The following is a 26,365-nucleotide window of genomic DNA, read 5'->3' as shown; positions in this document are numbered from 1 at the left end:
TTCTGGTTCATTTAGACTTTGTCAGTATTTTTATATGTACCTGGCATAACTTGTTCTACCAATCTGGGTATACAGTAAGACCCTTTTTCTTTTTGACAGTCCTTTAAAACCCTGTGTAGTTAGAGGTTACATTCAGATGGTATGAAAACAACCACTGGGCTGAATTACTTAAAAGCCTATTCACCTGTGTAATGTGAAGCCTGAAGGCAAGTAGCTGCTGATACTGCTTCATAACGTGTGATATCAGCATCAAGTTCTCTGTGATTTTCTTGACCTTTCTCTTTGGTTCCAAATGGCTGCCAGAGCTCCAGCCATCACATCTATACTTCAGGCAGGAGAAAGGAGGAACTGGAAGAGTAGGAGGGCCAAAGGGTGCTCTCAGAAGCCCCATTTGAAACATCTCATCATTAGCTGCAAGCAAGATTGGGAAGTGGTCTGTTAGCTGGGCATGTTGCTGACCAGAATTACATTGCGGTTCTGATAAGAGGAAGAAGTACAGGGTGGAAGCTAGGAGGCAGCAGTTGCTGCCATTCGCTTTGTAACAGATGTCGGAGCTTCGCCCCCACCCCCTCAGCTCTAGGCACTGAGACATTCTCATTGCCTATACTTGCAGCCAGCAGCCTGAAGGCTTATTTCGGCTGCAGGTACACACCGCTGGGCAGCTGAAGTGCTCCTGGAAGCAGCCCCCTGCTAACGACACATGGGGTCCTAGCGAAGAAACAACCCGGACTTCCTCGTTCCTTAATCTGCTATGGTTTGGAGAAATTAACTGGATTAAGTTTCAGTTGCCATAAAAAGGAATGAAATTGGGTCATCTGCAGAGATGTGGATGTACCTAGAGACTGTCAGACAGAATGAAGTCAGGAAGAGAAGAACAAATATCATATATGAACGCATATATGTGGAATCTAGAAAACTTAACCTATAGGCAGGTGAACCTATATGCAGGGCGGGAATAGAGACAAAGGTGTAGAGAACGGACATGTGGGCATAGGGCAGGGGGAGCGGAGGTGGGATGAACTGAGAGATTGGGATTGGCATATACACACTGCTGTGTGTTAAATAGATAGCTAGTGGGAAGCTGCTGTATAGCACAAGGAGTTCAGCTCGGTGCTCCGTAGTGACCATGTTGGGGGACCTAGAGGGGTGGAATGGGGGGTGAGTGGGAGGGAGGTTCCAAGAGGGCGGGGATATATGTATACATATAGCTGATTCACTCCATTGTGCAGCAGAAACTAACACAGTATTGTAAGGCAACCATGCATGTGTGCTAAGTCCCTTCAGTCGTATCTGACTCTTTGTGACCCCACGAACTGTAGCCCGCCAGACTCCTCTGTCCATAAGATTCTCCAGGCAAGAATACTGGAGTGGGTTGTCATTCTCTTCTCCAGGGGATCTTTCTGACCCAGGGATCAAACTGACATCTCTGACATCTCCTGCATTGCAGGTGGATTCTTTACCACTGAGCCACCAGGAATCTCCAAAGCAACTATTTTCCAATTAAAAAAAAAAAAGTTCTAAGTTGCCATAGTAGTAATGTGTTCCTTAGAGCTCTCTAGTGGCTTCCTGCTCTGCCTCACTTCCCCACTCCCATGCAAGTGTTTCCTGGGATCACCCCTCAAATCCATCACATGTGCTTGAATCCTTGTCTTGGAAATTGTGGCTAGGGAAACCCCAAGCACCCCTCTTGCCTCAAACAGCTATAATGTGATCAATGGCTGGGAGAATCAGATCAGCCCACCAGGGAGACTAATTTGAGGAAGAGATTTACAAAATTCTATGACATCATTATCACGTACTTGAATGAGAGCCTTATTGGTTCAGTGCCTGAAATAAGCCAAGATGAGCGTTTAAGCAGGATAATCCTACCTCTTCTGTGTTACTTTAACTGAGGACAGTTAAAGTAACTGTTCATTTGTTACTGTAATTTATTTGATACTGTAGTTGTTATAGTTTAGCTGTTTATTTGTTTTCCCTTTAGATTCAGCCATTGTTCTTGAAATAAATCCGCTCTATGAGGGTAACAGTGAAAAGAGGGCTCCAAGTCTCAGTCACATATGTGTAAAACCCAGCCCTCCTGCCAAGACCCTCTAGATGTTACTTTTGTCTCTGATGAGTTCTCAGTGAAACACCTCCTGCCCTTCCTTGGCTAGGGTTCTCAGCAGAGCATCTGGCCCGTCAGAGGAGCCCTGCAGTGTTGGGGATGTTGGGGATCAAAAGCAAATGGATGAGGAAAGAGGTGCCTGAGAGAAATTTTAAAAGATCTATATAAACAGAGAGCTAGTTCTTGGGTATGGAGCAGAAGGCAATATTTTTAAGATGGTACATTTCCCCCAGTTGATCTATAGATTCAACACAATCCTTGTCAAAATCCTAGGAGATATTTTTGCAGAAATTAACAAGCTAATCCTAAAACTTATGTGGAAATCCAACCAAGCCAGAATAGACAAAACAATTCTGAATAAGCCCGATAAAGTTGGATGACGTTCACTTCCAAATTTCAAAGCTTGCTACAAAGTTACTGATATCAAGACAGTGTGATATTGGCACAGAGATAGACCGTAAAGCAATGGAACAGAATAGAGTCCTGAAATAAACCCATAGATTTACAGCTAATTAATTTTCAAAATAGGTGTCGAGATAATTCCATGGAGAAAAGATACATTTTCTTTAACTTATTATGCTGGGACAATGGAATATTCACATGCAAAAAGATAAATTTAGATTGTTCTCTCACACTCTACACAAGCATTAACTCAAAATGGACCATAGAGCTAAACATAAGAAGTAAAATAATGAAACAGTTAGAAGAAAACATAAAGAAAAATTTCGTTACCTTGGGTTAGGTACAGTGTGCTTAGATATGGCACCAAAATTGCAACCTACAAAAAAAAAAAAAATGGTGAAACAGCACTTTAATAAGCTTTAAAATGTACAGAATTTCAAGGATCAGTCTTTCCCACTGAAACACGTATGAAGCTGGCAGAAACTGTCAAAATTGACTTTTTTCCTGGAATCTAATCAAAACTGTAAAGCAACCAGGGGACTGCTTACCCCAAAAAGAGACTCTTAATCTTTGCTCAGAACGTGCTGTGGCATTTTTGCTCACCTGCTTACCGTTTCCTTCTCCCCAGCTCAGTGGTGGGTGCAGGAACAGTGGCCTGCATTTTTGGTGTGTTTTGCTGGAGGAAGAAAGGGTAACAGAGCCTTTGTTCTCAAAGAATTGTGGTTGTACCTTTTGATCTGCCTGGTAGCTTCTTGAGGGATTGGCGTAGGCATTTGCCTTTGTTTTGCACCCCCTTGAAAGTCTTTCAAGACTGGAGCTGCTTCCTAGGCAGTGTCTGTTGAAATAATTTAAAGACATACACTGCCCAATGGGGGTAAGGGGGGGATGGAAGGAACAAACGGCAGACAGACCAAAAAGCCTGGGAAGAGGAGGCTGAAGAGGAAAACACAAAGGCTCTGAAAGGCTTCCATCTGTACCACAGGATCTGGAGTGCAATGCAGATGCTGAGGGCTGAATGCATGCACACACACACAAAAACAATAGGACCCTAGGTTTGCACCTCGGGTTGATCTTTGGACTCTTCACAAACAGGTGAAAAGCTAAGATGAAAGCTGAAATGTAGTTGTAGTCAGCCTGGCTAAGCACTGAAGAAGAGTCCCAGCTCAGAGCTGGTCTCTAAATGACGAGAAAATATTTTTTGTTCTGTTGTACCTTATTCATTTGGGCACCAGGCGTTTAAGGAAATCTCTATCAGATCGTTGGCTGGCTGCCAAGATAATGGAACAGAGACTACAGTGAACCTACAACAAAAAAAATATATAGTTTTTGCAAAAAGAGATGGGAAGTGTCATTAAACAAAGGGATGGATGTAGCCAAAACAAACAACAAACGCTAATCCTACGGGGCAGAGGAGAGTGAATTTCCAGAGTTACCACTTTATAATATTCAACATCCAGTTTTCAACAATAACAAAAAGGCATAGGAAATCACAGCCCATTCACAAGGAACAAACAAACAACGAAAAAAGAATTTGACAGAAACTGTCCCTGAAGAAGTCCAGACATTGGACTTACTAGACAAAGATTTTAAATCTGGTGTCTTAAATATGCTCAAAATGCTAAAAGAAACCATGGATGAAGGACTAAACCCAGAATGATGTATGAACTAATACAGAATAGTAATTAAAAGATAGATGTTATTAAAAGGAACCAAATAAAAATTCTGGAGCTGAAAAGTAAATATTGAAATGAGAAATTTACCAGAGGGATTCAACATCAGATCCAAAGCAGTCAAAACAAAGAATCAGTGACTTGAAGATAGGCAAATTGAAATTATCCAGTTTGAGGTGTATGAAGAAAAAAAAGTGAAGAACAATGAACAGAGCTTAACTGACCTGTGGCACCCCATGTCAACATATGCATTATAAGAGTCCCAGAAGGAGGGGAAAGAAAGGGGCAGAAAGAATATTTGAATGGCCTCCACCACTTGTTACTACAAATGAGTAACCTAACTATACACTTTAAGGAAGGACTTTCCTGTAACTCAGATGGTAAAGAATCTGCCTGCAATGCAGGAGACCCAGGTTCGATCCCTGGGTAGGGAAGATCCTCTGGAAAGAGAGTGGCAACTCACTCCAGTATTCTTGCCTGGAGAATCCCCATGGACAGAGGAGCCTGGTGGGCTACAGTCCATGGGATCACAAAGAGTCAGCCACGACTGCACCACTAACACTACTACTACTAGACCTCAAGGAACTAGAAAAATAAGAGCAAATTAAACCCCAAAACTGACAGAGGAAGGAAATAATAGAGATTAAAGTGGAGACAAATGAAACCAAGCATAGAAAAACAATGGAGAAGATCAACAAAACCAAGAAACTGTTCATTTGAAAAGATCAACGCAGTTGATAACACTTTAGCTGGATTAAGCAAAAAAAGAGACAATGCAACCAATTAAAATTAGAAATGGAAATGAGGTTGTTACTACCAACCTTACAGAACTAAAGATTATAAGAGAATAAACAATTATATGTCAAAAATTGGATAACCTAATTATCCATTTAGGAAGGGAAAGATTCCTTAAAAGACATAAATTGCCAAAACTGTCTCAAAATGAAATAGAAAAGCTAAACAGATGTATAAAAAAGCATTGAATTAGTAATCAAAAGCCTCCTAACAAAGAAAATTCCAGAGTCAGAAATGCTTCAGTGATAAATTTTACCAAACATTTAAGGAAGAATTAATATCTATCCTTTTCAAACTCTTCTACAAAACAGAAGAGGAAGGAACACTTCATAAGTCATTTCATGATACCAAAGCCAGATGCAGATAGCAGAAGGAAAAAACTGCATTATGTGCCAATACCCATTAGGAATATAAATACAAAATCCTCAACAAAATACCAGCAAACTGAATCTTATCACATGTTAAGAGGATTAGACACCATGACCAAGTAGGGTTTTTCCAGGAATTCAAGAGTGATTCAACATAAGAAAATTAATCAATGTAGTGCAACACAATAATAAGATGAGGAAATACCTGTATGATCATCTCAACTGATGCAAAAAAAAAAAAAAGCATTTGATAAAATTCAACACCCTTTCATGATAAAAACACTTAGCAAGCTAGGAATAGACTGGAAATCCCTCAACGTCATAAAGGCCATACGTGAAAAACCCACAGTTAACATCACACAAGATAAATGATGGATTAAAAGCTTTTTCCCCTGCTATCAGAAACAAGGACGCCTGCTGTCACCACTGATACTCAACATTGCACTAAAAGTTTTTGCCAGAGCAATTAAACAAGGAAAAGAAATAGAAGAAACTGGAAAGCAAGAGGTGAAATACCTCTATTTGCAGATGATATAATACTATATCTAGAAAATCCTTAAGAATCCACAAAGAAATTGTTAGGGCTAATGAACAAATTCAGCAAAATGGCAAGGTACAAGATTAACATGCAGAAGTTGGTTGTGTTTCTAAACCAATGAACAATGCAAACAGGAAATTCAAGAAGACGATTTCATATGTAACAGTATCAGAAATAATAATATACTTAGGAATAGATTTAACCAAAGAGATGAAAGATTTACACCCTGGAAACTACAAAACATTGCTGAAAGAAAGTAAAGGTTTAAGTAAGTGAAAAACCATCCCATGCTCATGTAATACAAGAATTAACATTGTTAAGATGGCACTATTCTTCAAAACAACCCATAAAGTTAATGCAATCCCTATGAAAATCCAAATAGCCTTTTGTTCTTTCAGTAATGGAGAAGCTGATCCTAAAATTCATAGGAACTCGGCCAGCGGGCGTGGGTAGAGGTGGGAGGAGGAGGAAGTGATAACTTGGGAGATTGGGATTGACATATCCATACTGCTGCTGCTGCTAAGTCACTTCAGTTGTGTCCTACTCTGTGCGACCCCATAGACGGCAGCCCACCAGGCTCCCCCGTCCCTGAGATTCTCCAGGCAAGAACACTGGAGTGGGTTGCCATTTCCTTCTCCAATGCATGAAAGTGAAGAGTGAAAGTGAAGTTGCTCAGTCGTGTCTGACTCCTAGCGACCCCTTGGACTGAAGCCTACCAGGCTCCTCCGTCCATGGGATTTTCCAGGCAAGAGTACTGGAGTGGGGTGCCACTGCCTTCTCCATATCCATACTACTATATATAAAATAAGGACCTACTGTATAGCACAGGGAACTCTGCTCAGTACTCTATAATGACCTATATGGTAAAAGAATCCCCCAAAAGTGGATATATGTATATATAACTGATTCATTTTGCTATACACCTGAAACTAACCCAACATTGTAAATCAACTACATTCTAATAAAAATTTAAAAAAATGAGACAAAAACCAACCAAACAAGAACACCACAGCTGGAGGGCTCAAACTCCCGATTTCAGAACTTACTATGAAGCTTGAGTAATCACGTGTGTGTGGCTGATTCATTTTGCTGCACAGTAGTAACTAACACAACATTGTAAAGCAACGATGCTCCGACAAAAACTAGTTAAAAAAATAAAAGCAGTGTGATACCGGCCCAAGGATAGAGACAGAAATCAATGGAATTGAATCAAGAGTCTAGAAATAAATCCATGCACATAAGGACAAGGATGCCAGGACAGTTCAACGGGTGAAAGAACAGTCTCTTACGAATCAGTGGGTGGGCAACTCAAAAAAGGAAGTTGGACCCTTGTCTCCCATCATATACAGAAATTAATAACAAATTAAACTGTTAGAGGAAGTAAATCTTCATGTCCTTCGATTTGGTGATGGATTCTTAGACACGACACCAAAAGAATGGGCAACAAAAGGAAAAAGAGATAAACTGTACTTCATAGACATTCAAAACTTCCGTGCCTCAAAGGACACTATAAATGAAAAGATGATCACAGAATAAGAGAAAATATTTGCATATCATATATCTGATAAAGGTCTGGGATACATAAAAAGACCCTTATATATATATACACCAGGTATACTTATAATGGGTCTGGTATATATATTCTGGTATCCAGAAAGTATAATGAACCCTTATAATTCAATAGCAAAATGAGGGACTTCCTTAGCGGTCCAGTGGTTAAGAATCCACCTTGCAATGCAGAGGATGAAGGTTCGATCCCTGATCGGGGAACTTAGATACCACAAGCCAAGGAGCAATTAAACCCATGTGCTGCAACTACTGAGTCCCTGAACCACAACTAGAGAAGCCTGCGCACCACAAGGAAGAGCCCGTGCGCTGCAATGAAGATCACGTGTGCCAAAACTAAGACCCGACACGGCCAAATTTTTTAAAAAATGACAATCTGTCTTAGTCTGTTTGGGCTACCACAACAAAACCCAGTAGACTGGGTGGTTTATAAACAACAGAAGTTACTTCTCACGGTTCTAGAGACTGGGAGGCCAAACATCAAGGTGCCAGTAGATGTCCGTAGGTGCCAGATAGAGCCCGCTTCCATGTCGTGTCCTCACATGATAGAAGGAGCAACCTATCTTTCTAGAGTCTCATTTATAAAGGCACTTTTCCCATTCATGAAGGCTCTGCCCTTGTGACCTAATCATCTCTCAGAGGCCCCACCTTCTAATACCCTTACATTTGGGGGTTAGGATTTCCACATACGATTGTTTTGGTTGGCGGGACAGACAGTCTACAGCCCAATTTAAAAGCAGGCAAAGGAGGGACTTTCCTGGTGGTGCGTGGTTAAGAATCTGCCTTGCAATGCCAGTTCCATCCCTGGTCTGGGAAGATCCCACATGCCTGGGAGCAACTAAGCCTGCGCGCCATAACTACTGAGCCAGCACTCTAGAGTCCATGAGCCACAACTTCTGAGCCCATGAGCCACAACTACGGAGTCTGCAAACAGCAACTGCTGAAGCGCGTGCGCCTACAGCGCCTGTGCTCCACAAGGAGAGACGCCCCCGCCGCCGTGAGAAGCAGGCGCACGATGAACAGTAGCTGCTGCTCACAGCAACTAGAGAAAGTCCGCGTGCAGTATCGAAGACCCTCCATGGTCAAAAAATAAAATAAATAAATACATCTTTTAAAAATAAATGAACAAAAACAGAAACAGGCAAAGGACTTGAATAGACATTTCTCCAAAAAAAAAAAATCTATGAATGAGTACCAAGCACATGAAAAGGTGTTCAGCATCATTAGCCATCAGGGAAATGCAAAGCAAAACCACAATGAGATACCACTTTATACCCACTAAGAAGGCTGTAAAAAGAAAGGAAAATAATAAGTGTTGGCAGGGATGTTGAGCAATTGGCACGCGCATACGTTGCGGGGGGTCATGTCAAATGGTGCAGCTGCTGTGGAAAACGTTTTGTCAGCTCTTCAGTAAGTTAAACATAGAATGAACATACGGCCCAGTCATCCACTCCTGGGTATAGTCCCGAAAGGTTTGAAATGCATGTCTGCACATAGATTTGCATGGAAATGTTCAGAGTGGTATTGTCCATAATAAAGATATGAATAATTCTTTCACAGTTCCAACAGCGAAAGGATGGGTAAACCAGAGCTGGCATACCAGTGTGACACAGTATGATTCGGTGATAAAGATGAAGTCCACGCTACCAGGCAGATGAAACGCACACACGTTATGCAAAGTGAAAGAAACCAGACATAGAAGACCACACGCATGATTCAATGTGAATCAGAAAAGAAAAAGGAAGATCAGTAGAGACAGAAAAGAGATTACTGGGGCTGAGAGTAGGAATGAGATTGCAAACAGGAACAAGGGGCCTTTTTGGAAATGTGCAAAAGATTAGGTGGTTCCAAAACTCAACAAACTTACTAAAACTCAGTGAACTGTATACTTCTAATGGCTGATGTAAATTATACTTCAATAAAACTGCTGAAATAAAAATAAAAAAGAGGAAATGGGTGGAAGGAGGGGTTGTCTCAATTATTTTTTTCCGAGTGGGCCCCTTGGCTGAAATGCAAATTTAACCACTTCCTCCCCATTGACCAGCTTTAAATACTTGGGGGTGTTGAGAGATCTTACTTCACCCTCTTCTGAGACCTCCGAGGCCACACTCACCAGACAGGCACAGATCCAAAGAGGCCCCTTAAGGGACCCTTCCCTCAACTTAGATCTATTTCTGAGGGGACTCAGTTTCACCCCAAAAGACACACAGCTGTTAATTTTCCACCTCCAAAAACATCTACTTTAAAAATTTTTATATTATTATTATTATTATTATTAAAAGTTTCTGGCCATGCCTCACAGTATGTGGGATCTTACTTCCCTGACCAGGGATCGAACCCACACTCTCTGAAATAGAAGCATGGAGTCTTAACCACTGGACTGCCAGGAAAGTCCCTAAAAGCATCTACTTAAAAAGAAAAATAATAACAGAAACATTTTCTTTGGGGAAAAAAAAGATTATATTGAAATAAGGAAAATATTGTTCATATTGAAAGAAGATTGTTGATTAGCAGAATAACGATAGCAGAAGTTGGCATTTTAGGCAGGCAGTCACAATTTGAAGACCAAGAAGGCATTCGAACTATTGTATTAAATTGCTCTCTCAGTTCTTTAATAATCCCCACGACAGTATAGATAGTTTTTATCATCTACTGCCCCGTTCTGTATCTGCATTGGTTACTGCCAGTAGACCTTGAAGGGTCCCACACATATGCATTCAACTGAAAGATGATGGCCACAGCTTCTCAAGTACTCTCTCAAGCATCTACTTTTTAAATACCAGGGATTAAGTTGCCCCTGCTACATCTCACCCACTCCCTAAGTCAAGGCTGGAGCCCTCTTTTGAAAATGTAAATCAGATTAAACCACTCTTACGATGAATCCTCAGATGACATGTGATTGCCCTTGGAACCAAATCTACCTTCTTCACTGCAGGTGGTGTGCAGCCAGTAGGACTCCCATGACTCTGCCTCCTAGCATTCCTTTGTTTGCTCACTCTGTTCCCCACACTGATCCCAAATTCCTGGAGTGAGCCACACTCCTTCCTTCTCAGCGCTTCTGCCCCTGCAGGTCCTTCTGCCTGAAATGCTTCCCCTACGGCTAGGGTATTTCTTACCATCCACAGTGCCCCTTCTATGTCACTCTCTACACCTCTCATCTGCTTACTCCTTGGAAGAAAAGCTATGACAAATCTAGAATGTGTATTAAAAAGCAGAGACATCACTTTGCCAACAAAGTCTGGAGAGTCAAAGCTATGGTTTTTCCAGTAGTCGTGTACGGATGTGAGAGTTGGACCATAAAGAAGGCTGAGCACCAAAGAATTGGTGCTTTTGAACTGTGGTGTTGGAGAAGACTCTTGAGAGTCCCTTGGACTGCCAGGAGATCCAACCAGTCAGTCCTAAAGGAAATCAATCCTGAATATTCATTGGAAGGACTGATGGTGAAGCTGAAGCTCCAATACTTTGGCCACCTGATGTGAAGAACTGACTCATTGGAAAAGACCCCGATGCTGGGAAAGACTGAGGGCAGGAAGAGAAGAGAACGACAGAGGACAAGATGTTTGGATGGCACCACTGACTCAATAGATGTGAATTTGAGCAAACTGCGGGAGATGGTGAAGGACAGGGAAGCCTGGCATGCTGCAGTCCATGGGGTCGCAAAGAGTCCCCATGACTTAGCGACTGAACAACAATGACAGTTTGCATTTAGTTTATCCATTACTTCTTTGTCTAAATTAATTAATCTATCTGTTTGGCTGTGTTGGGTCTTAGTTGCCACACACTGGACCTTCTTTCACACTCAGGATCTCCTTTCATTGTTGCATGAGGGCTTTTCACTGTGCAGTTGTTGCAAAGCGTGGGCCCAGTGGCCCCATGGCATGTGGGCTCTTAGTTCCCAGACCAGGAATGGAACCTGCATCCCCTGCAAGGAGGATTCTTAACCATTGGACCACCAGGAAAGTCCCTCCATTACTTCTTTTTGTCTCCCACCAGAATACAAGGCTCCAGGAGGGCCATCACGCATATGTATTTCTGGAGAATACGTCACATCCATAGCTAAGGGAATGTTCGGTGTTGGTGGAGAGAAGACTGGAGGGAGAGCACGGATGGTTGCTTGGGCGTGTGCCTGGAAGAATGGATGAGTGGGTAGTGGGTGACTGTGTGGGTGGAGAGAAGGGGAGAGAGGAAGGCAGGCACTTGGAAGGGAGGGTAGGAGGGCTTGACCAACCTTGGGTTAACAAACATCCAAAAGCAACTTGGTGAGTGACCAGGAATGTAAACTCAGGAGCCTGAAAGACTGAGTTCCAATCCCAACTCTGCCAGCACCAGCTGTGTGACCTTGGACAAGTCACTTAACCTCTCTGAGCCTTGGTTTCCTTGTCTGTAAAAGTAGGATGATGTCAGTGATGGTAATTGTAACTACCTTCTTCTGAGATTTAAGTGAGATGATACATTTTTTAAAAATTAACGATTTCATTATTTCTGTTTGCACTGGGCCTTCCTTGCTGCCCACAGGCTTTCTGCAGTTGTAGGGAGAGAGGGCTACTTTCTAGTTGAGTAGGCTTCTCATTTCTGTGGCTTCTCTTGTGGAGCACGGGCTTGGGTGCTTGTGCCCAGTAGTTGTGGCACAGGGGCTTAGTTGCTCCACTGCATGTGGGATCTTCCTGAACCAGGGATGGAACCTGTGTCCCCTGCGTTGCAAGGCAGATTATTAACCACTAGGCCACCAAGGAAGTCTGAGATGATCCATCTTTAAAGTCCTTATAACCCTGGCATAGAATCAGCTTTCAGCAAATATTAGCTGTTGTTTCTGCTTTTTAAAAATTTTTTTATTATTACTCCTCTTGATCTTACGTCTACGGTATCAGAAAACTCACCCTGAAGATCAGGAGAAAAAGAAAAGTTGGCTTCCTCACAAAATACATGCTCCAGAGAATATAAGATATTTCGGTTGTGAGGAAGAGAATCTCTGTAGGGCCAACATCCTTCAAATCAGCCACAGGGGAATTTGTACTAACTTCCTCAAAAACAGTTAGAAAAAGAAAAAAAAAAGGAATAAATAACAAGATGCTTTCTCTTTTTCTCTGGAGTGATCATGTGGCTTAGCTGCAAATTGTTTCCCAAAAATGATTCAGCTTGGGGGGAGATGGCATGTGTGTTTGAGCCCACCTGTGTCATCAAAATAGCACAGAGCAGCCCTCATCCACCCTGGTAATTCAAGGATGAAATGTTTGGGTCCTGTTTCCACAACTTGGTGCAGACTTAGGAATCCCATCCGCCCAGGTTCACATCCCATCTAGGACACTTCTTTGCTTGTGTGATACATTCCCCCTCTGAGCCTTGGTGTCTCCCGCTGTAAAACAGGAATAATCTTATTTGCCTCACAGGGTTTGTGGAATAAATGAGATGACTTAGTGCCCAAAAAATGCAGGATACTGAAAAAAAAAAAAAAAAGCAAGATACTGACAGTATTAGCTGTGGTAGCATCAGCTCTCTTTTGAGGCTGCTGGGTGTAAACTTGCTGAATTTTGTCCCCAGGTCTCTTAAACATCGGCCAGAGACATCTGACCCTCTGGAGGGCTCCTGGCTTGTCGGCAAGATGAAAACTCTCTGGAGAATTTGTTTTCACTATTTCATTCCCGAGTTCCCATGTATTAAACTCTAGGTCTCCCCATTGGACAGAAGGGCAAAGTGAGGCATTCAGAGCGGTGATGTGACCTGCCCAACGGCTTGTCTTCTCAATGGCATGCGGATAGCATCCTGCTCCCTGCAGCAGGAAGCTGGATTCAAAGGAAACAGGGGCAGAGAACTTGGGAGGGACGGTCCTGAACTCATACTCCTGCTGGGCCAGGCAGGCAGCGTGTATGAGTGAAGCCGGCCAGTGGGCAAACACCGCTTCTCCCCGGGACCTTGGGCAGGTCTCTGGGCTCTCACGCTTCTCGCTGAGCTGAGACCCCCGGGGACATCCCGGGTCTCGCCTTACCACCTCCGCACCTTGGGAGCCTCAGTTTCTACATCTGTGAGAAGCGGCGGCTCACCACCTCCCCGCCTGCCTTAAAGGTCAAGACCGTGAGGCCTGCGGGGGTGATGTCACCGTCCAAAGGAGGCAGACATCACCCCGGTGGCCCTAAATGTCTTGCTAACAGGCGACCTTTGGGGAGCAGTGGACCTTGCCCCGGGGCCCTGCCCCCTCCCATCTCTTTCTCCCTCCCCGGGGGAGGAGCCGGCCGCTCCGTGGGCGGGGCCTGCGGGCGCGGCTCACCACATCCTCCCCTTCCTCCCCGCCCTGCGCACGCGGCTGGGGCTCCGACGGCAGGCGCCGCCTCTGGCGGACCCGCGGGCGTCTCTGCCGAGTGACTGAAGGGCTCGGGGTCTGACTGTCTGCCCGCTTCTTCCTGAGTGTGACTGACAGCCGCGCAGCTGTCTGTCTGCCTGCGCCTGCCTACCTGTCTGTCTGCCTGGCTGGCCAGCCGTCTGTTTTGCTTGACTTCTGTCTGTCCGCGGGGCCGCAGCCCTGGTCTGCTCTCCGTTCATCCCGGGTACAGCGGATCGGCCCCTGTCCCGCAGCCTCCGCCTTCTGTCCCTGTGTGACCTCTTTGGGATGTAACTGATGGTCGCCTTTGCCTCTGCCTGGCCCGCCTGCCCGGAGCCCACCTGCCGTCCGCGGGGGTGACAGGTCCGGCCCTGTCTGATCGGTGGCTCGGGGCAGGTTGCAGCTTCCCACCCCAGACCCCTGCCTGTTCTCCCAGACCCCCATTCCCCTCCCCATCCCCCCCAACACCAAGCCCAGCTGCCACCCTTGGGAGCCCACCTGACTGCGCGGAGCCCAGAGAGAATGGATTTCTGAGAAAGAAGTAGAACAGCAGGTAACTCATCTCCAGCCACCGCTCTGGGGGCAGGCGGGGAGGGGACCTCCTCTGCCCGGGAGGACGCACGGGAGTCCTGTGCCCTCATCACACCTGGGGACAGTGAGACCAGCAAAGTTAAGCTGGAGTCTCTTGTTCCGCCCAGCTCAGGGTGACTGGAGTGCCTTTCTGGAGATCGCAGGAGGCCCCAGGGACAGAGAGGCAGAGGCATGGCTGAGACGACCCCCTGAGCTGGTAGAAACAAGCCTCCAAAAGGCAGGAGCTGGGGAGGGCATGCTGTTTCCAGACTGAACATGATGTGATAGTCAGCGTGGTTCTGGTTCTGGGCAGCTGAGCTGGGCAGAGGTGGACATGACTGTGATCAGGCCAGTGTGGGGAAGGGAGGGAGACATTGACTTTGTACCAGGTTCAGTGTTTTATCTCCTTTATTTTGTCTAAATCCTTTAAGACGGGTTGGTGTCCCCATTTTGAAGATGAAAACTGAGGCTCTGAGAAATAGAGTGGTTTCCCCAAGGTGACTCAACCATTGCGTAGTTGGGTGGGCAGGTGACTCGGAGGCTGGTCCTACCCTCCACGCTGTCTCCTCTTCTTTCTCAAGAAAACACAGGGGACGGGCAGCTGGTGAGAGCCAAACTGGTTCTGTGTGTGTGGAGGAGAGTGGGGTGAGGAGGCTTGGGGAGGCTGAGCCTTGAAGGATGGGTTGGATTTTGACTTGAGAAAAAGGAGGGAAGGAAGGAACAGGCAGACAGGCTCTTGGGCAGAGGGGGAGTTGACGCCTGGCGGGAAACTTAGGATTCAGAGGACCCAGGGCAGAGGAAGGGGCATTAAAATGTCAGGGGTTCCTCCTGGGAGGACATATGCTTTCCCCAGGGGGAAAGCGTGGGGCTTTTAGAAGCACATGGTAGAGTGGGGGAAAACCTGGAGAGTTCAACATCCAGCCATGTGGCTTTCTGGCTGGGTGAACTTTGATGGGTTTCTCGGCTTTTTTCTAACTTCATGGAGCCTTGGTTTTCTCATCTGTGAAATGGGCAGAATGGCAGCTCCATCTTCATAGATCTGGTTGTGAGGATTCGAGGGCATGAAATAGAAATGCTGTTGGCTGGGGGGTCTACCAGGGGAGAGAATTTGCATCATGAGAAACCTAGAGTCATCAAGAGAAAGGCCAGTTTCCAAGAGTCATGGAAGGTGCAGTGACACACTCAGGAACCTGCAGTCTTGCCTCCTCAGCCCCCTGAGTTGTGGTCCTCCCAGGCTGGAGCTCAGCATGTGACAGGCACGTGAAACTCTCCCATTATCCTCATGACCCCAGGTGAGGCTGCTGGCCTCTTTCAGCCCGTTTCACAGATGAGGAGACTGACACTCACTGGGGAGAAGCTTGCCCCAGATAGCTGTGACTGAAAGATGCAGAGCTCAGTTTGGAACCCCAAGGTGTCAACCTGCTAGACAGGATAGCAAAAAAGCAAGAGCCATAGCCTGGGGCACCTTCTGAGAGTGGGGCATTGAATCAGGGGGGCTAGGCAGACCCCAGAGGGGGAGCCTCGGTCACCTGTTCCCCTGGTGGGTTCAGCAGAAATCCTGGCCCTGCCTGCCCCACACCTGGCAGGAAGTCTAGAACCTTACAGCCTTGTAGGGGAGGAAACTAAGAGCCCTTATGTTAGAAGGTGGCTGAGACCCGGGGCCAGGAGAGACAGGTGAGCAAGATGAAGGATGCATCCCAGGTGCTTCAGGCTCCCACCTGCCCAGCAAAGAAGAGAAGGGGGTTGGTGGCTAAACGGGGAGACGGAGGGGGCTTGCAGGAGGAGGGGGCCACTTTAAGAGAAGATAGAACAGGTAAAGCAGGCCACTGGAAGCTTTGAGTGGGACCAGCTTCTCTGCAGCATCGGGACCGCCCCGGGGCCTCATAAATAAATGAATGAAAGGAAAGGAAGAGCATCCTTCCTCTGAGTGAGAGAAGCCAGTGCCTACAGAATCGCCAGAATGATGGCCTGGCTTCTCCACGCAGCTGGGAGGTCTCTGCAGTCCACTGGGGGGCCTTGAATCTGGCTCACTCACACTGCCAGTTGTGATCCGGGCTTTGGAAATGGTCAGACCTGGGCTTGAGTTCCAGCTCCATTACTTAGTACCTTTGTGACCTGGAGTTAGTCACTTAACCTCTCTGAACCTTCAGTGTCCTTATCTGTTATACAGAGATAAGAACACCTATCTTGGTTTGCTGTGAGGTTTTACTCAACATGTGTTTCTGAAACACTGTCCTAGGTCCTGGGGATTCAGTGATGCTCAGACAGAGCCAGTGCAGTTATGAGTGGAAAGAGCCTTGCAGTGGCTCTCGAGAAATAGTAGCTATATGTTTTACTTTAAGTATCATTGGTAATAATTTTCTCATTGTTACTCATTATTAACACTTGGTATATCTTCTGGCATATACCCAGCCCTCAATAAATGATAATTCTTATCATGACTCTACTCCCCCCTTTCTCAGATGGGAAAACTGAGGCTCTGAGAGGGGTGGAGGTTTTCTAGGGTCACCCTGGGAGTCATGCACAAGCAGAGGGAAGAAAACTGTGAAGACATGGGAAGGAGCACTTCCTCAAGGAGTAGGGGTCTTCCCCTCATCACAGTCTCTTCCTCACCTGCTTCTTCTTTCCCTGCCCTTCACTGCACACCAGCCCAGAGGGGCAGGGGAAGTGTGGGAGCAGAGAGGAGCCCCACCCCCACTTCATGGCTCACAGGTGCCCCCGCCTCCACTCCTCGCCCTGGAGCCCTGCCAAAGGGACTTTTTTACCGCTGCTCAAATGAGAGCTCTGAGTAAACTTGGAACTTCTGAAACAACCTGAAAATATTCCCCAGGGTGTGGGCAGAGGCCCCTCCGAGGGCCCTCGGGTAGCCAGGACACCTGCCAAAGCACTGCCCCCGACCCGGCCCCCAGCCTGCTGGTCCTCCCAGCCCCCAGGAAGGATCAGGCCACTCCAGTTGTCCCAGTGGATGTGGGGCAAACACACCAGCCTGGCTCCCTGCTCAGGCCCTGGCCCTCCTTGCTGTGTGACTCTGGGCAAGCCTCTGGGCCTCTCTGGGCCTCTATTTCCTCATCTGCCAAGAGGGCTTGATGATGTAGCCTGGGACGAGGGCCTGCAGACTTTCTTCAGTATGAATCAGTAACCCCCAGTCTACTTTGGCCAGGGTCAAGCAGGCTGGTGGGGGCTTGCTGGGCAAGGACGAGGATAAAGGGCAGGTTCCCAGCCCCACACCCACCCCCCACCTCATGACTTCAAACAGCCATGGAGCAAAGCATCCTTTTTTTTTCCTCTGCCTTACAACCAGCCCCTCCTGGCAGGCGTGGTGGGGTGAATGGGGCTGGGGCAACAGGAGCTGAGGCAGGTGGCACAGTCTGGGTGCGGTCACCCAGCATGGTAGAGGGCAAATCAAGATGGCACAGGCAGGAAGAGCTTGCTGGGAGCAGGGCATGTACCTTGGCTGGCAGAGGGTGCACAGGCTAGAGAAGTTCCAGTAGGGAAAGGCCGGTCGGGCTTGGAGAACCTGCGTGGACATGGGCTCATGGCCCCCCTGGGAGGGACAGACAGACTAGAAGGGTCTACAGGCTGAGAGGTGGCCCCGGCTGGGAAGGCCTCTCCCCTCGTGTTCACCAGCTACTGACTAAGCTGCAGGTCCAGGGTCTCAGCACACCTGTCCTCAGACACCTGCCCTTTGCTACCACCTCCCTCCCCCAGATATGTAAAAAAGCAATTCCCATTACTCACACTCCAGTGTGCCCAGCACCAGCCTCACGCTCCCTCATCTAGGCCAGAGTGAGTGCCCCCATTCTACAGATGAGGAAACTGAGGCCCAGAGAAAAGAAGAGCCCAGGGTCCCACTGTAAGTTAGGGGCCAAGCCTCCTTCCTGATCCAGGGCAACCAGGCTGGAGCTCTTCCCCAGCCTGAGAGCTCTGCTTTAAGTAAAAACTCACTGTGTGACCCTGTGCAACCCACTGTCCCTCTATGATGATTTCTTTCTCTTATAATTGTATATATTTTTGGCTGGACTGGGCCTTCACTGCTGCACGGGCTTTTCTGTAGTTGCAGTGAGCGGTGGCTACTCTCAAGTTGTGGTGCACGGGTTTCTCATTGTGGTGGCTTCTCTTACTGCGGAGTACGGGTTCTAGGGCTTTCCAGCTTCAGTAGCTGCCGCACGTGGGCTCAGCAGTTGCAGCTCCCAGGCCCAGCTGCCCTGTGGCGTTGTGGGATCTTCCCGGACCAGGGATCGAACCCATGTCTCCTGCATTGGCAGGCAGATTCTTAATCATTGGACAACCAGGGAAGCCCAGAAAGCATTTTTCTTGCATTTAGTCACTCATGTAATGAGTGCTTTGCCAGACACTGGTTAGCCATTGACATTCAGCGGTCATCAAGAAACATGTGGTTCTTGCCTAGAAACTGCTCAGAATGTTGCCAAAAACACCATGAGTGGTGTGCTCTGGGGGAAGGATGGACCCTAGAAGAAGGAGTGACTCATATGCCTTGGAGAGGGCAAAGAATTATGAAGGGGATGACATTTGAACTGGCTTTTGAAGCTGAATAGGAAGCTGACAGAGATCAGAGAGTTCTGGTGGCTAAAACAGCAGGTGCAAAGGTGTGGAAGGAAGTCAGATGCACGGGGGTGTTGTGAAGAGGTCCAGGTGTCAGAAACCTGGAGTACCCGGAGTCCGGGATGAAGACTAGGGGCAGAAGGAATGTTGGGGACACATGCTGACATGGTTTGAATGCTGAGCGAAGGAATTCAGGGCTTTCTCTGAAGATGTGATGGGGAGCCACAGAGAGTCATGGTGAGGCCTGGGTGGGAGGAGCCGCAGCTGGAGGCACAAGGTGGGGGAGGAGGCCACGGGAAGGGCAGTGGGCAGAAGTCCTTGGAGACCAGTGATGGGCTGGAAGCCCTGTCTTCTGTGTTCCTTCTTGGGAAGTCCCTCAGTCTTGACACTTCCCCTTCTGGCGACCTGTTGGCTCTTGTTTCTGGCACGGCTGGGGAGTCCCTCTGCCCCCATCTCGTGTCATCTGGGTCCCTATGGGAAACGGGCCATTTTACTTTCCCCCTCACCTTTTGCTTTCCAGCCCCAGTCCCCACCTGGGTCACACTGGAAATTATGATCGGCTTGAGGATCTGAAGGAGTCCCATTCCTGAATTATCAGTGAGCGAAAGAAGGAACAGGGAAATCAAGATCTTAGGTTCTTTTCAGTTTGGGGAGGTTGTAAATAATGCTGCTGTGAGCACCCTGGTATATGTCTGCTTGTGTACATGTATATTTTGCCCTTTGGTGCATAATCTAGAAAAGGGCTTCTTGGGTCTCCTGTTTAGCAGAGTTTTCCAAAGTGATTGTACCAATTCACATTCTTTAGAGAAAACTGAGTGGAGATTAAGAGTTTTGATTGCTTCCTATCCTTTTTTAGCACTTGGAATTTTTTCGTTTGTTTTCATTTTAGTCATTCTGGGTTGATGTGTAGTGCTCTCTTATTGGGATATACATTTGCATTTCTTTGATGAGTAATGATTTTAAGCACTTTTTAACATGCTTTTGGCTATTTGGATGTCCTCTTCTATGGAGTGTCTGCTTAAGCTTTTTGTCCATTAAAAAAAAATGAGTCCTGAGTTATTTATTTATAATTGCTTTGTAGGAGTTCTCTCTGTATGTTATATAGAATTATAGACATAATTTTATATATTATACATTTATATATAATATATAAAATGTGTAATATAACTATATGAAAGAAACTATATACAGATGTAGATACAATCTCCTATTTCAGTTTCTTTTATATTCTCTCTTTTTTTTTCAATTTCTCTTTTTGTTTGTGTCTTTTATAAGTGAAAACTTTTCTAAATTCAAAAGATATTTCCATTGGAGAAAAAAATGGAATTATAGTGTGACTTATTATTGTCCCTTTTTTAGAGAACAATAATAAGATTCCAATTTAATGAAGGTAGCTTTCTCCATCAACCCAGATATCTTCATCAACATGTGGCAATTTATCTGACACCTCAGTATGTTAACCTGTTACTGCCTGGTGCATATTTTTATAGATTCTAGAGTTACTCATACATAAGGTAATTGTGCAAGTACTTATTTTCCTTTTGAAAAGCAATCTGCAAAGATACTAGGACACAGAGGCATGATTTATTTACCACATTCACTATTTCTCCATACTTAAAAGTTTTTTAATAAAAAAAATAGTACATAAGTTTTGCAGTGTGACTTATAACTTCTTAAGATGAAACAGTTGACTCAAAATAGAGGTCAAAATTAGCCTTTGAATGTTGATACTTAATCATGTATCAGTTAATTTCTACAAAATTACTTAAATGTAACATTTTTTGGACCACATTGTGCATGAGAGATCTTAGTTCCCCAGTCAGGGATTGAACCTGTGTCCCTTGCGGTGGAAGCCCAAAGTCTTAACCACTGGACTGCCAGGGAAGTCCACATTCAATTTTTTAAAGATAAATTTATCAGAATCATACATTGCTATTTAAAATTTATATTCTCTATATAATTGATAGTTTATTTCATAATTTTAAATTCTCTCTAGTTTCAGTGATGGTGATATAAAGTTAAGTATTTTTTAATAAAATATTTCTTTATTTATTTGGCTGTGCTGGGTCTTAGTTGGAGCAGGCAGGATCTTTAGTTGCAGCATGTGGGATCTAGTTCCCTGACCAGGGATCAAACCTAGGCCCCCTGCATGGGTAGCTTGGAGTCTTAGCCACTGAACCATCAGGGAAGTCCCTAAAGATAAGTATTTTTAACAGCTGTGTCATTATTATTAGAGAAAATTAATTGTATTCAAGTGTCAGTATATTTTAGTTTCTGCAGCATTACTCAGTCTTTATAAAATTGCCGAAAGCACGTGTTCAGTATTTTTGACATATGTTTTGATCAAAAAGACATCGATAAAGCTATAATAAAATGCAATACTCAATGTTGGTGTAACAATATAATTTATGTGGTAGTCTGCTCATGAAATTTAACCACACTGAATAAGATGCTTTGGACTTATGCATTGCAAGTACATAACATTAAAAAAATTTTTTTGCTTCATTTTTATTGTGGCTTTTGCTCAATAATGCACCATATATTTTTTCTTTCTACCTTTCAATTCTATTCACCAATTCTTCCCACCCCTACACCTTTCTTCTGGCAAACATCAACCAGTTCTCTCTGTATCTATAAACTTATTATTATTATTTTTGGATTCTACATATGAGAGATCATACTGTATTTACCTTTCTCCATCTTTCATATTTCACTTCATCTTTCACTCAGCATAATACCCTCGAGGTTCATCCATGTTGCCACAAATGGCAAGATTTCATTATTTTTCACGGTTGAATAATATTCCATTGTGTGTGCATATCACATCTTCTTCATCCATTCACCTGTTGAAGGACACAAGTTGTTTCCAATCTTATTTATTGTCAATAAAACTGTAATGAACATAAGGGTGAAGGGTATCTTTTTGAGATAGTGATTTCATTTCTTTTCAGCATATAACCAGAAGTGGAATTGCTAGATCATGTGGTAGTTCTATTCTTAATTTTTTAAGGAACCTCCAACTGTTTTCCATAGTGGCTGCACCTAATACATTCCCACCAGCGGTGCACAAGTGTTCCCTTTTCTTCATATCCTCAGCAACATTTGTTAAAGTCTTTTTGATAATAGCCAGTTTTTAGCAGGTGTCACATGAAATCTGCAATCTCATTGTGATTTTGATTTGCATTTCCCTGGTAATGAATGGTGTTGAACATTTTTCATGTACCTGTTGTCCATCTGTGTGTTCTTCTTGAAAATGTCTATTCAGACCTTCTGCTCAATTTGAAATCAGATCGTATGAGGTCTTTAGTTTGCATAGTATTCTCTTATCAGATAGATGATTTTCAAATATTTGCTCCCACTCAGTAAGTTGCCTTTTCATTTTGTTGATGGTTTTCTTTGGAATGCAGAAGCTTTTTGTTATGATGTAGTCCTACTTCTCTTTCTGCTTTTGTTGCTTTTGCAGCCTACATAGAGGTCTGTCCAGACGTTTTATTTCTTCATAAGTCAGTCTTGGTAGGTTGTATGTTTCTAGGAATTATCCATTTCTCCTCCATTATCAGGTCTGTTGGTATAGGGTTATTCATAGTTGTATCTTACCATCCATTTTGCTTCTGTGGTGTCTGTTGTAATGTCTCGTCTTTCCTTTCTGATTTTAGTTATTTGAATCTTCCCTTTTTCTTAGTCTAGCCAAAGGTTTGTCAACTTCGTTGATCTTTAGAAATATAATAAATTTTTTATATTGGCCTCAAATTCATTGCCCTTGCTTAACAGTTATTATCTAATAGTTTATTTACTAAGTATCTGGACTTTTAAGACATTCTTTTACCATTCCAGTCCTTATAGTTTTCTAATATTTATAAATTTATTTATTTTTCTGGCCTTATTGCATTGAACAGGACCTTCAGTACAAGACATCCTTGTCTTTTCCCTGCCCTGGAGGATAACGTGTTCAGTATCTGACCTTTCGGGATGTTAGCTGTGTATATTCTGTGTGTGTGTGAGTGTGTGTGTGTGTGTGTGCTCACTCCTCATCAGATCAAGAGAATTCTTCCTATTCCTGTTTTCCTGAGAGTGTTTTTAAAATCATGAATAAGTGTTTCAAATTATTAAATGTCACATTAAAATTATTAAATTGTCATATAGAATTTCTTTATTCTGTTAATGTGGTAAAACAGATTACTGATTTTCAAATGTCAAACAGCCTTGTATTCTTGAAATAAACCTCATGTAATAATAATGTATAATACATTTGTATATATTAATATCATCAGATATGATTTAATATTTTGTTTTCAATTTTTGTCTGTATATTTGTGAGAGAGATTAAACTATAATTTTTACTTTATTTTAATGTAAAGTATTCGTTTCAAGGTTAGGTCTTTAATTTGTGGTCACTTCATTTACATTTTATTAAAAATGCTGATGTGTTTGGGATTAAGTGTACCTTCTTACTACTTGTTTTTCTTTTGTCTTATCTATTCTTTGTTCCTTTTTCTTCTTCTTTGTCCTGTTTTCTAAATGAATAAAGTTTTTAAAATTATTGTTCTGTGTTTCCTAACTATTGGTTTGTTATACTTTGTTTTGTAACTCTTTCAGTGTTTTTCTTAGAGATTATAGCATGCATACTTGAATTTTTTGGAGTCGACCTTATACTAAGGGTTTTCCTGGTGGCTCAGACGGTCAGGAATCTACCTGCAGTGCAGGAGACCCGGGTTTGATCCCTGGATCGGGAAGATCGCCTGAAGAAGGAAATGACAACCCACTCCAGTATTCTTTCCTAGAGAATTCCATGGACACCTGATATTAGTACATTTATCACTTTCCAGACAAGACAGTGATTTTTTTTTTTTTTTTAATACAGTGATCTTTATCTTTGTTCACTTCTTATATTTAGTAATCATGGTAATGTATTGAGTTGGCCAACAAGATTGTTCAAGTTTTTCCATAACATCTAAATGATCCTTTTGGCCAACCCAATGTTCTCATTCTGCATATAGTTTAAACTTCATAAGACATTAACATTATTATTTTCATTAATTAATATTCATTTATATTTTTAATGTTCTATTACTCTTCATTCCTTCCTATAGTAAATTACTCCCCATCTGAGATTATTTTTATTTTTCCCCCAAAATTCACTTGTGATGCTGGTCTACAGGTGACAAATTCTCTCAGCATTTTTTTTTTTTTTATGAAAAGTAAAGCTTTATTTTGTCTTTATCTAAAAACATTTGTAATTAAGGTCTGATTCATATACCATAAAATGCACTCTTTTGATGTGCACAATTAAGTAGTTTTTAGTATATTTATAAAGTCATGCAGCCATCACCACTATCTAACTGCAGAAATTTTTATTTCTCCAGAAAAGTGCTATGCCCATTAACAGTCACGCCCTATTCCGCCTCCCTCCAAAGTTCCAGCCCCCGACAACCACGAATATACTACCTATCTATGGGTTTGCCTACTCTGGACATTTCATACAAATAAAATCATACAATATGTGACTTCTTGTGTCTAAATTCTCTACTTTAAATTTTAAAGGTCCACCCATGCTTTAACATATATCCGTCCTTGATTCATTTTTATGGCGGGATAATATTCCATCGTCTGTGCAGTCTACATTTTGTTTGTCCATTCATCAACTGATGAGCATTAGAGTTGCTTTCAGTTTAGGGCTATTATAAATAAGGCTGCTATGAACACTTGTGTAGAAGGGCTTTCTTGTGAATACATGTTTTAAGTTCTTTTCCCTATGTGCCCAGGAGTCAAATTGCTTGGTCATGTGGTGACACTATCTTAACTATTGGAGAAACTGTCAAACCGGCTTTGCAGAGTGGCTGCACCATCGTACATTCCCATTAGCAATGTGTGAGCCTTCCACTCTTACATCTTCACCCACGTTTTTTATTTTCCATTTTTAAAAATAGCCACCTAGTGGGTGTGAAGTGGTACCGCACTGTGGTCCTTATTTGCATTTCCCAAATGACTCATGATGATGAGCATCTTTTCATGTGTTTAATGGTCATTAGTATATCTCCTTGAGAAACATCTATTCAGATTTTTCACACAGTTTAAAATTGGGTTGGATTTTAGACCTTCAGAGTTCCTTATATATTATGAACACTAACAAATATATGGTTTGCAAGTATTTTTCCCATACTTCCTAGTGGCTCAGCTGGTAAAGAATCCACCTGCAATGCAGAAGACCTGGGTTCGATCCCTGGGTTGGGAAGATCCCCTGGAGAAGGGAACAGCTACCCACTCCAGTATTCTGGCCTTAAGAATTCCATGGACTATATAGTCCGTGGGGTCGCAAAGAGTCAGATACATCTGACTACCTTTCACTCACTAGGGATTCCCTGGTGGCTCAGAGGATAAAGAGTCTGCCTGCAGTGTGGGAGACCTGGGTTCCATCGCTGGATGGGGAAGACCCCCCTGGAGAAGGAAATGGCAACCCACTCTAGTATTCTTGCCTAGGAAATCCCATGGATGATGGAGCCTGGCGGGCTACAGTCCATGGGGTTGCAAAGAGTCGGACACCACCGAGGGACTTCAATTTCACTTTCACTTTCACGTATTGTCTTTTCACTATTTATTTATTGAGCTGTGTCGGATCTGAGGTGCCGCACGCGGGATCGTCGTGTGTCAAGTGGGCTCTTCCGCTGGGGCGCACGGACTCTCTAGTTGTGGTGTGCAGGCTTAGCTGCCCCTTAGCATCTGGGATCTTGGTTCCCTGAACAGTGATTGAACCCGCATCCTCTGCATTGCAAGGCAGATTCTTAACCACTGAACCACCAGGGAAGCCTCTATCTTTTCACTTTCTTGATAGTGTATTTTGAAGCACAACAGTTTTAAAATTTGAAATCCTTCCATATATTTGCCTTTAGTTGCTTGTGCTTTCGGTGGCGTATCTAAGAAACTATCGATGAATTCAAGGTTCTGAAGATTTACTCCTATATTTTATCTTAAGATTTAATTCTGCCACTTCATACTAGGTCTTTGATCCATTTTGAGTTGATTTTCATATATGGTGTGAGATGGGAGTCCATTTCATTCTATTTCATGTGGCTATCCGGTTGGATGAACACCATGTATTTTAAAGACTGCTCTGTAGTCCTAGAAAATTTAGCGGGAACCATTTTTGTTTGGTTGTTTACTGTGTTTCATTTCCTTGGTATGGATTCTTTAAGATGCTGCATGTACAAGATCATACCATCTGCAAACAGAAATGCTTTACTTCTTTCTTTCAAATATGGATGTCTTTTGTTTCTTTTTCTTGCCTAATTGCCTTGGCTAGAACCAAAGCATCAGCACAGTGAGAGTGGATATCTCTGTTTTTTGTTTTCTAAATTTATCTATCTATTTTTGGCTGCTGGGTCCTTGCTGTTGCATGGGCTCTAGGCGCAGCGAGTGTGTACTGCTCTCTAGCTGCAGTGGGTGGGCTTCTTCTCTTGCAGCACAGCATGGGCTCTAGGG

At 43.8% G+C, this 26,365-nt stretch overlaps 1 protein-coding gene across 1 annotated transcript in view; it reads left to right on the top strand.

Annotated features, from left to right (window-relative positions):
* The first annotated feature begins 13,756 nt into the window (after positions 1-13,756).
* Positions 13,757-26,365, top strand: part of IL21R (interleukin 21 receptor) — a 35,784-nt gene continuing 23,175 nt past the window's right edge. The window contains exon 1 of the mRNA XM_005907611.2: positions 13,757-14,309. The gene's annotated coding sequence lies outside the window, so the exon portion shown is untranslated. The remainder of the gene's footprint in view (positions 14,310-26,365) is intronic.

Source organism: Bos mutus, chromosome 25, assembly GCF_027580195.1.
Source record: "Bos mutus isolate GX-2022 chromosome 25, NWIPB_WYAK_1.1, whole genome shotgun sequence".
Taxonomy (NCBI): Eukaryota; Metazoa; Chordata; class Mammalia; order Artiodactyla; family Bovidae; genus Bos; species Bos mutus.
This window is presented reverse-complemented; position numbering and strand designations above follow the sequence as displayed.